Source organism: Coffea arabica, chromosome 4e (genome assembly GCF_036785885.1).
Source record: "Coffea arabica cultivar ET-39 chromosome 4e, Coffea Arabica ET-39 HiFi, whole genome shotgun sequence".
Lineage (NCBI taxonomy): Eukaryota > Viridiplantae > Streptophyta > Magnoliopsida > Gentianales > Rubiaceae > Coffea > Coffea arabica.
The window spans coordinates 36,614,679-36,626,044 of NC_092317.1; the positions used below are offsets into that span (position 1 = coordinate 36,614,679).

The following is an 11,366-nucleotide window of genomic DNA, read 5'->3' on the forward strand; positions in this document are numbered from 1 at the left end:
CGCCTGCCTTTTCCACATTTTTCTTTATTAGAAAATTTCCCAGATAATTTATTGAGTAAACATAGTTTTTAGATGATTTTTCTAGTATCAGTTAGTTTTTGAGAAATTAAGAACATATATCGGACGTGGGACCCACTAGTGCGGAAAGTTCGGTAAAATTCGGCCAGTTAGGTTAAGTTTTGGATACCGGATTTATTTGACCAGGTGCTAAGAGATAATTAGAGGTTGTTATATGGATGAGAGTGGAGAGACGAAAAGATAAGTTTTAAACCTAAAGGTGACAAGTGTAACCATCCAATTCACTCTTGACTTTGACCATTTAACTTTACCTTTACCTTTACCAAATAAATACCACAAATTGGCCAAAACATCCTCTTATTTTCTCCTCTCTTGGCCGAATTTCTTGTCGAGCAAAAGAAAGAAAAGCTTCCAATTTTTGCCTTCATTCCTTGCTCAATCTTGGGATTCAACCGTTAAAATTCCAAATTCCTCCATAAAAGTCACTTGCTTAGGAAGATTGAAGGTAGTGGTGGAGTGATTAGAGAAGGCAAAGGACTAAACCATCACCTTTCTTGATATTTTAAGGTATCATGTCTAGCAATCCTTTCTTTGTTCTTGATGATGTTAAATTAGTGACTTGTGGTGACTAAAGAGATGTTTTAGTGGAAGATTTCATGATTTTGGTTGAGATTGATGACTTTTTCTATTTACTCATGATTTTTCTGTTTTAATATGATTCATATGGTGTGGCTATGTATGATGATTGGAAATGATATAGAATGAAGCTAGAAGGTGTATTTGGTGGTTAATTGCAAGAAATTTCTGTTTTGGAAGGAAAATTGGAAAACTAGGGTTTATGTTCCTACATTCTGCCCGGTTTTGTAGCTCATAGTTAGAGGCCGAATTTGTGACGACCCCACCTCCCCCTAAGGCGTACCAAAGGGTTCGGCGGACCGCCTGCCCAGCTCTCGCCAGGACTCACTCACTATCTCAATCGAGTCATGTACACACATCCATGAACCATAAATAACATTCACAATTCAAGCTTATAATTTACATTGATAGGAATCAAGGTACAAAGTCTTAATACATCAAACTAGTTCAAAACGTATACAATCCCAGTACAACATGTTCCATCCGAGAAATAGCGCGAGTACAAGTCAAAAAAATCAAACAACTAGTCTATGCTAGACTTTACATATCTCACACCTCGCTCGTACCCCTGAAAGGAAAACAAATGGAGTGGAATGAGCTAAAAGCCCAGTGAGGTTCCAAATAGCAAATTGACCATTATTTATAAGTACGAGTTTTCGATATAGCAAAGTAACGAGTATAAAGAGTTCATAAATGTGAACAGTAACATGTCAAGTAGCAATCTTAAAATGAGCGAATGTAGAGATTTTTCAAAAGAAACAATAATCCAAAAAATAATAATCACTCCAAAGTATAAGGATACGGATGACTCTCAGGAGCCAAATTCCCATGGCATTACCAGAAGCTTGATCCCGTAGTAGTTGACACTCCGTCAACTTTCAAGTAAGTAACCAATCCAGTAGAACACCACTTACACGACTCTCCGTCCACCGTTCAAACCCCCAGCTGGGCCCAAAATCCTCAATAAACACGGGTGGTAATACTCGAGTATACCGATTAGTCGAGGAGATATCACTCCACTCGACAATACAAGAGACCCAGGGTTCGTTACCCAATCGACCAAGCCCTTGCCGGCTCGACTAGAGTAACTCGCCACAGGGTTTCTGGAATTCCAGGAAGTGCGCGCACCACAATCAAGTATATCAAGTCAATTGCAATCCATAAACAAGTACAAGTCACGTAAGGGCAAGTGCGATAAAGTACACTCTTGCCCTATCAATTCACGTATATAACATGTACTCATATTGGTCACGTATCAAGTTCAATTCGGTATTTGAAAGCACTCACCAAAAGATATAGTGCTTCAAGTATTCACGTTCAATTACACTCCAGGCTTGGAGTCCAGATCTGCGATAAAAATTCCAGTTTGAGAACTTTGAAACACGAGTCGAATTCGAAACGTTAACATTCCATTCATTAAAAATCGACCAATTGAAATTCATTTGAAAGACACTCGCGAAACACTTGCTCGCTTTTCAAATCATAAGGTTTTGTAGCATAAATACTTGGAAATAACACTTGAGTTGAAAGTACATGGAAATACAAGTTTACATTGGCCATTAAGTCTTTTCCTCAAGGTACGAGCTCGACCAAGTCTTAACATATAACACTCAAGAAACATAGTAGCAAAGGTCTTTACTAGTTCAAGTGATAAATACTTAACCTTCACTCAAGTCGCTAATATAGTTTTCTAGTCCTCGAGTAAAAATTCGGGCAGCATGCCCTTTGTGTTTACCTAATTTTCCAGCCTTTTAGGCTTCATTGATTTTCTCAAACACAACCCAACATTATACATATCAGCAATTCATGTCAAGAGCCGTTCCATAGGCTCACAATATCATAATAACAAGAATCGTATTAAGTACAAGTGCAGAAATTCAATTTAGTTCAAAACAGATTTGACGTACAAATGCGGAAATAACATATCTGAGGCTACGCTTATCGGATTAAAATGAAACCTATGCCGTTTCGAAGCTAAGATACAGAGCTACAATATTCATGAAGGTCACTTAGTCCAGTTTCTAATGTAACTTGGTCAAATTCTCGAATTACTAAACCAGAAACCAATTCGTCGGCTGTTTAAACGCAGAACACTGTAATGAACATAACTCAGTGTACAAAAATCCAATTCAGGTGTTCTTAGAGGAATTTTAAAGCTACTTCAGAACACTACAACTTTCATGAAGAGCACTCAGTCAAATTTTCAATGTAACCTGATCAAATTCCCAACTCATGTAACCTGGTTTCAACTATTCGGCTAATCAGCCGCATTTCACTCAAATGACCATATCTCAGTCTACCAAGATCCAATTAAGGTGTTCTTGGAGGCGTTACGAAGCTAAGACAGGGTACTAAAACTTTAATGTTTCGGTGAAAGGATAAATCTAAACGGATCATAGTGAATAAACTCAATCAAAAGGACTGAACTGTCCACGCGGAATTCTGGAAAGTGACCTAGATCAGCGAGGGTATTTTCGTCTTTTCACAAGCTACGATGCTCCAAATGAGCTGAAATTTTGTGGGCACCTATAAAATACCATTCTGAACAACTTTAATGTTTTGACCAAAGGCCAATTCGGCCTCTAACATAGGGCTACAAAAACGGGCAGAATGGAAGAACAATTTTCCAGATTTCTGGGATTTTCAGTTTTTAATGTAACTTTCCTCAATTTCTTGTTCTAATCACTACCAAAACCCTTTATATAACCTTAATTACAACATATGTGAGTCACACATCAAGTTTGGCAGCAAATCCCCAAAACCCTGATTTGATTATTTCATCCAATAATCATCACAATCACTTGCTCATCTTGAAATCAAGCCAAAACTTAAGCTAAATAACATCTTAACACAAGATTTAAAAGATCAAGGACCATGATCAGATTGAATACCTCAAAAACAAGGCTTGGATGAGTGATAGTTCACTTCCTTTGAAATTTCTTGGTTCCTTAGCTTCCCAAGCTTCCAAACTTGCAATCAATCGGTTTAGATTTCTAGCTTAGCACTTGGTTGGTGTGAATCAAGAAGGAATGTGGTTGCTCAAGCTCTCACTTCTCTCTCTCTCTTGGTCGGCTGGAATGATGCAGAAATGGAAGGAAATGAAGCTAAGTTTGTCTTATAAGAAGATGGAAAGATAAGAATTAATTCTAGCCACAAGTTTGGCTAACACTTGGTTTAATCTCAACCACAAAATTTTCTCTTTCTTCCTTGCATTTTCTAACTTCAATTTCTTGGTCAAATCTGATGTTAATTAAGGAGATATTTTATCCAAGAGTCAATAAGTTTGTTTGGTAAGAAAAATGGTAGGCAAGTGGTGCGTTCAATCGGTAGTGCGCGGGACCCGTCGGTTCGCGCCGTTTTTCTTAAAAACTCACGTACTACTGTTTTTTTTCTTCCCATTCACTAACCTTATATCATTGCTACTACTCACATATTATTTCTCACTTAAAAGTCACTTTTAATCTCCAAATTTAATCCTTACTTTGTACCGAAAATTCATCCGGTGAAAAATTGCGAAAACCCTAATTTTACTCCGATCTTAAAACCAAAGGTGAAAACCTACTTTCTAGGTTCATTTACACTTATCGTGGAATAAATGGGGTAGCAAGCCTTAATAAAAATAATAATTTCCAAATAAAGGGACATTTTTAAAATAACATGAGGGATTTTCCAATTCCATAAATTGAATTTAGAGTTTCTATTAAAAGATGAGATATTGAAGGAAACCAGTTAATCACAAGTAAACTAGGGTTTTTGATTAAAATTTTAGGGTTTCTAATCTTTTTAAAACAAAATAAGGTTTTAAATCAAACCCAAAGAAATACACTTTAGTATCTTATTTACAAACAATCTCCTAATTTTCGGGGCGTCACAGAATTGGCCTTAGGTTAAAACATGAAAGTTGTAGGGAATGATATTTTATAGGTACCTACAAAATTTCATCTCAATCGGAGCAGCGTAGCTTGATAAAAGATGGAATTACCCTTGCTGCCCTGGTTCTACCCGAATTTGAGAATTGCTTCTGTAATGGGTTATTTTGGTTGGGAATGCTTCGGAATTGGTTGTTGAGGTCTTCTGATAAATTGTATCCCTGTTTCTCAGCTTTCGGATGGATTTGGAATTACTGGATTTGGACTTAGGTAGGCTGATTTATGATGTTTGCACTAGAATGCGTTCTGTGAATCTGTTTTTGCGGTTCTGGTGTAGTAGATTGCATTTTTGACCTGGTTACACTTGAAACTGGGCTGAGTGACATTCTGTAACATTGTAGGTTTATCTCTTAGCTTCGAAACGCTGTATCTTGTACTTCTATCCGATAATCGTAGTGCCAATGGTGCCAAAACCGCAAAATGATGTCAAAAACTATTTTTCTGGTTTTGAGCTTACCTTTCATTTCTGGACTTTTCCCTAGCTTGAATTGTACTTGTACTACTTGGAGCTTACTGAACGGCTATTGAATGAACTTATTTGTGTGACTTTGGGACTAGCCGAGGAAATAATGAAGCCATGATGGCTGGAAAAGTTAGCAAATTTAGTGGAAGTGCTGTCCGAGCTTTGAAAGGACTTGATTGCATTGAGTTTGTGATCTACGACTTGGATTTGAGCAAGACAATAATATATGATGGATGGTTGCTGAGCCATGGAGGTGAGTGACCCTAAACTGTTTCCAAAGTTACTTGCGAAATGTTTCTTGCATTATTTACTCGACTGCATATCATGCGTGCTTGCATGTGAGTTCATGACATGATTTGGCTTTAATGAGTTCTTGGGGAGTCTTGTGCTGAACACCAACGTCTCCACTCCTGTTTATTGTTCATGACATGATCTGGAGCTCAAAAGGGGCTCCCTCTTATTGTTTAACGCTAAGTGATCTATTTGAGCGTTGGGTGTTTAAGTGCAATGATTTCACTGGCTCACGAGAGCAATAAACGTACATTTGATCTCGGAATCATGACATCATTGAAATACGTTACTGTGAAATATATTGGATGACTGCTTTTACTGGTTACTCACTGAGCTTTTAGCTCACCCCAAAACTATTTTATTTCCCTCCACAGGGCTCGTGGCGAAGGAAGGACTTGTAATACTTATTGACGTGACTGGATGGCCTATATTTTGTACAGTTTAGATTTGGAATTCCTCCTGTATAATAGCTGGTATCAAGGATCAGAGTGGCGCAGCGGAAGCGTGGACGCTTCGCTTATGATATGTAATTCTTGGAGAATTTGATGTAAAATTTGAGATTTATATTGCATTTTGTTTGAGGTTTGTAGTGAGTGAGTTCCGGCGAGAGCTGGGCAGGCGGTCCGCCGAACCCTTTGGTACGCCCAAGGGTGAGGTGGGGTCGTCACAGGTGGTATCAGAGCTTAGGATTCAGATTCCTGTAGTGTATCCTAGGTTTGAAGTTTAGGATGCCGGACTGTGGGTTTGGTTTGAAATATTAGTGATTCTTGCGGGATGTCTCGACTTGATTGGTACAAGATGGAATGTCGAGGATGACATTCTTTTAAGGAGGGGAGTTTGTGACGCTCCAAAAGAATGAGGACGACATTTTACGTTTCTAGGGTTTATTTTATTGTTCGCCTGCCTTTTCCACATTTTTCTTTATTAGAAAATTTCCCAGATAATTTATTGAGTAAACATAGTTTTTAGATGATTTTTCTAGTATCAGTTAGTTTTTGAGAAATTAAGAACATATATCGGACGTGGGACCCACTAGTGCGGAAAGTTCGGTAAAATTTGGCCAGTTAGGTTAAGTTTTGGATACCGGATTTATTTGACCAGGTGCTAAGAGATAATTAGAGGTTGTTATATGGATGAGAGTGGAGAGACGAAAAGATAAGTTTTAAACCTAAAGGTGACAAGTGTAACCATCCAATTCACTCTTGACTTTGACCATTTAACTTTACCTTTACCTTTACCAAATAAATACCACAAATTGGCCAAAACATCCTCTTATTTTCTCCTCTCTTGGCCGAATTTCTTGTCGAGCAAAAGAAAGAAAAGCTTCCAATTTTTGCCTTCATTCCTTGCTCAATCTTGGGATTCAACCGTTAAAATTCCAAATTCCTCCATAAAAGTCACTTGCTTAGGAAGATTGAAGGTAGTGGTGGAGTGATTAGAGAAGGCAAAGGACTAAACCATCACCTTTCTTGATATTTTAAGGTATCATGTCTAGCAATCCTTTCTTTGTTCTTGATGATGTTAAATTAGTGACTTGTGGTGACTAAAGAGATGTTTTAGTGGAAGATTTCATGATTTTGGTTGAGATTGATGACTTTTTCTATTTACTCATGATTTTTCTGTTTTAATATGATTCATATGGTGTGGCTATGTATGATGATTGGAAATGATATAGAATGAAGCTAGAAGGTGTATTTGGTGGTTAATTGCAAGAAATTTCTGTTTTGGAAGGAAAATTGGAAAACTAGGGTTTATGTTCCTACATTCTGCCCGGTTTTGTAGCTCATAGTTAGAGGCCGAATTGGCCTTAGGTTAAAACATAAAAGTTGTAGGGAATGATATTTTATAGGAACCTACAAAATTTCATCTCAATCGGAGCAGCGTAGCTTGATAAAAGATGGAATTACCCTTGCTGCCCTGGTTCTACCCGAATTTGAGAATTGCTTCTGTAATGGGTTATTTTGGTTGGGAATGCTTCGGAATTGGTTGTTGAGGTCTTCTGATAAATTGTATCCCTGTTTCTCAGCTTTCGGATGGATTTGGAATTACTGGATTTGGACTTAGGTAGGCTGATTTATGATGTTTGCACTAGAATGCGTTCTGTGAATCTGTTTTTGCGGTTCTGGTGTAGTAGATTGCATTTTTGACCTGGTTACACTTGAAACTGGGCTGAGTGACATTCTGTAACATTGTAGGTTTATCTCTTAGCTTCGAAACGCTGTATCTTGTACTTCTATCCGATAATCGTAGTGCCAATGGTGCCATAACCGCAAAATGATGTCAAAAACTATTTTTCTGGTTTTGAGCTTACCTTTCATTTCTGGACTTTTCCCTAGCTTGAATTGTACTTGTACTACTTGGAGCTTACTGAACGGCTATTGAATGAACTTATTTGTGTGACTTTGGGACTAGCCGAGGAAATAATGAAGCCATGATGGCTGGAAAAGTTAGCAAATTTAGTGGAAGTGCTGTCCGAGCTTTGAAAGGACTTGATTGCATTGAGTTTGTGATCTACGACTTGGATTTGAGCAAGACAATAATATATGATGGATGGTTGCTGAGCCATGGAGGTGAGTGACCCTAAACTGTTTCCAAAGTTACTTGCGAAATGTTTCTTGCATTATTTACTCGACTGCATATCATGCGTGCTTGCATGTGAGTTCATGACATGATTTGGCTTTAATGAGTTCTTGGGGAGTCTTGTGCTGAACACCAACGTCTCCACTCCTGTTTATTGTTCATGACATGATCTGGAGCTCAAAAGGGGCTCCCTCTTATTGTTTAACGCTAAGTGATCTATTTGAGCGTTGGGTGTTTAAGTGCAATGATTTCACTGGCTCACGAGAGCAATAAACGTACATTTGATCTCGGAATCATGACATCATTGAAATACGTTACTGTGAAATATATTGGATGACTGCTTTTACTGGTTACTCACTGAGCTTTTAGCTCACCCCAAAACTATTTTATTTCCCTCCACAGGGCTCGTGGCGAAGGAAGGACTTGTAATACTTATTCACGTGACTGGATGGCCTATATTTTGTACAGTTTAGATTTGGAATTCCTCCTGTATAATAGCTGGTATCAAGGATCAGAGTGGCGCAGCGGAAGCGTGGACGCTTCGCTTATGATATGTAATTCTTGGAGAATTTGATGTAAAATTTGAGATTTATATTGCATTTTGTTTGAGGTTTGTAGTGAGTGAGTTCCGGCGAGAGCTGGGCAGGCGGTCCGCCGAACCCTTTGGTACGCCCAAGGGTGAGGTGGGGCCGTCACAGGTGGTATCAGAGCTTAGGATTCAGATTCCTGTAGTGTATCCTAGGTTTGAAGTTTAGGATGCCGGACTGTGGGTTTGGTTTGAAATATTAGTGATTCTTGCGGGATGTCTCGACTTGATTGGTACAAGATGGAATGTCGAGGATGACATTCTTTTAAGGAGGGGAGTTTGTGACGCTCCAAAAGAATGAGGACGACATTTTACGTTTCTAGGGTTTATTTTATTGTTCGCCTGCCTTTTCCACATTTTTCTTTATTAGAAAATTTCCCAGATAATTTATTGAGTAAACATAGTTTTTAGATGATTTTTCTAGTATCAGTTAGTTTTTGAGAAATTAAGAACATATATCGGACGTGGGACCCACTAGTGCGGAAAGTTCGGTAAAATTCGGCCAGTTAGGTTAAGTTTTGGATACCGGATTTATTTGACCAGGTGCTAAGAGATAATTAGAGGTTGTTATATGGATGAGAGTGGAGAGACGAAAAGATAAGTTTTAAACCTAAAGGTGACAAGTGTAACCATCCAATTCACTCTTGACTTTGACCATTTAACTTTACCTTTACCTTTACCAAATAAATACCACAAATTGGCCAAAACATCCTCTTATTTTCTCCTCTCTTGGCCGAATTTCTTGGAGAGCAAAAGAAAGAAAAGCTTCCAATTTTTGCCTTCATTTCTTGCTCAATCTTGGGATTCAACCGTTAAAATTCCAAATTCCTCCATAAAAGTCACTTGCTTAGGAAGATTGAAGGTAGTGGTGGAGTGATTAGAGAAGGCAAAGGACTAAACCATCACCTTTCTTGATATTTTAAGGTATCATGTCTAGCAATCCTTTCTTTGTTCTTGATGATGTTAAATTAGTGACTTGTGGTGGCTAAAGAGATGTTTTAGTGGAAGATTTCATGATTTTGGTTGAGATTGATGACTTTTTCTATTTACTCATGATTTTTCTGTTTTAATATGATTCATATGGTGTGGCTATGTATGATGATTGGAAATGATATAGAATGAAGCTAGAAGGTGTATTTGGTGGTTAATTGCAAGAAATTTCTGTTTTGGAAGGAAAATTGGAAAACTAGGGTTTATGTTCCTACATTCTGCCCGGTTTTGTAGCTCATAGTTAGACGCCGAATTGGCCTTGGGTTAAAACATGAAAGTTGTAGGGAATGATATTTTATAGGTACCTACAAAATTTCATCTCAATCGGAGCAGCGTAGCTTGATAAAAGACGGAATTACCCTTGCTGCCCTGGTTATACCCGAATTTGAGAATTGCTTCTGTAATGGGTTATTTTGGTTGGGAATGCTTCAGAATTGGTTGTTAAGGTCTTCTGATAAATTGTATCCCTGTTTCTTAGCTTTCGGATGGATTTGGAATTACTGGATTTGGACTTAGGTAGGCTGATTTATGATGTTTGCACTAGAATACGTTCTGTGAATCTGTTTTTGCGGTTCTGGTGTAGTAGATTGCATTTTTGACCTGGTTACACTTGAAACCGGGCTGAGTGACCTTCTGTAACATTGTAGGTTTATCTCTTAGCTTCGAAACGGTGTATCTTGTACTTCCATCCGATAATCGTAGTGCCAATGGTGTCAAAACCGCAAAATGATGTCAAAAACTATTTTTCTGGTTTTGAGCTTACCTTTCATTTCTGGACTTTTCCCTAGCTTGAATTGTACTTGTACTACTTGGAGCTTACTGAACGGCTATTGAATGAACTTATTTGTGTGACTTTGGGACTAGCCGAGGAAATAATGAAGCCATGATGGCTGGAAAAGTTAGCAAATTTAGTGGAAGTGCTGTCCGAGCTTTGAAAGGACTTGATTGCATTGAGTTTGTGATCTACGACTTGGATTTGAGCAAGACAATAATATATGATGGATGGTTGCTGAGCCATGGAGGTGAGTGACCCTAAACTGTTTCCAAAGTTACTTGCGAAATGTTTCTTGCATTATTTACTCGACTGCATATCATGCGTGCTTGCATGTGAGTTCATGACATGATTTGGCTTTAATGAGTTCTTGGGGAGTCTTGTGCTGAACACCAACGTCTCCACTCCTGTTTATTGTTCATGACATGATCTGGAGCTCAAAAGGGGCTCCCTCTTATTGTTTAACGCTAAGTGATCTATTTGAGCGTTGGGTGTTTAAGTGCAATGATTTCACTGGCTCACGAGAGCAATAAACGTACATTTGATCTCGAAATCATGACATCATTGAAATACGTTACTGTGAAATATATTGGATAACTGCTTTTACTGGTTACTTCACAAGTTTCCTTCCCAGGTATGCCTTTGATCACCGACTCGTCCTAAGAATAACTAAGGTAAAACAATTATGATTTCCACATCCACAACCTAGTGAATGGAGCTCATAAATAAGACTCGATTACGAGTCATATACCTATCCAAATGAACTACTAATGCAAAGCAAAAATGTGGTTTCGGAGTGAAAAGGTAACAGTTGGTCCTAAAGACACGAACAACCCCAAAACCCTTCACTTCTACCCAAAACCATACCTACAATGATTTACCAACTCCAAACTTAAAGTGGGAAATAGAAGTAAGAACTGTTCTAAGAAAATAGAATTTTTCAGTTTTGCGCAATACTATTTGAAAAATCATATCTCAAGATTCTTAAGTCCAAAATTGATAAACTTTATACCATCAAAAAATAAACACAAAGGGTTATAATTTCCCAGAAGACACATTTGTTAGATTCAATCCACAAGTTAATCCAATTCGAACCTCAAA

The 11,366-nt window shown here is 38.1% G+C and overlaps 1 long non-coding RNA gene across 1 annotated transcript; it reads right to left on the bottom strand.

The window, feature by feature from the left end:
• Positions 1–1,039: 1,039 nt before the first annotated feature.
• LOC140005775 (uncharacterized) lies at positions 1,040–3,725 on the bottom strand. Its single transcript, XR_011813342.1, has 3 exons — positions 3,546–3,725; positions 1,942–2,001; positions 1,040–1,222 (listed from the first exon to the last, which is right to left on the bottom strand). It is a non-coding gene; the product is annotated as an uncharacterized lncRNA (long non-coding RNA).
• Between the last annotated feature and the right edge of the window lie 7,641 nt (positions 3,726–11,366).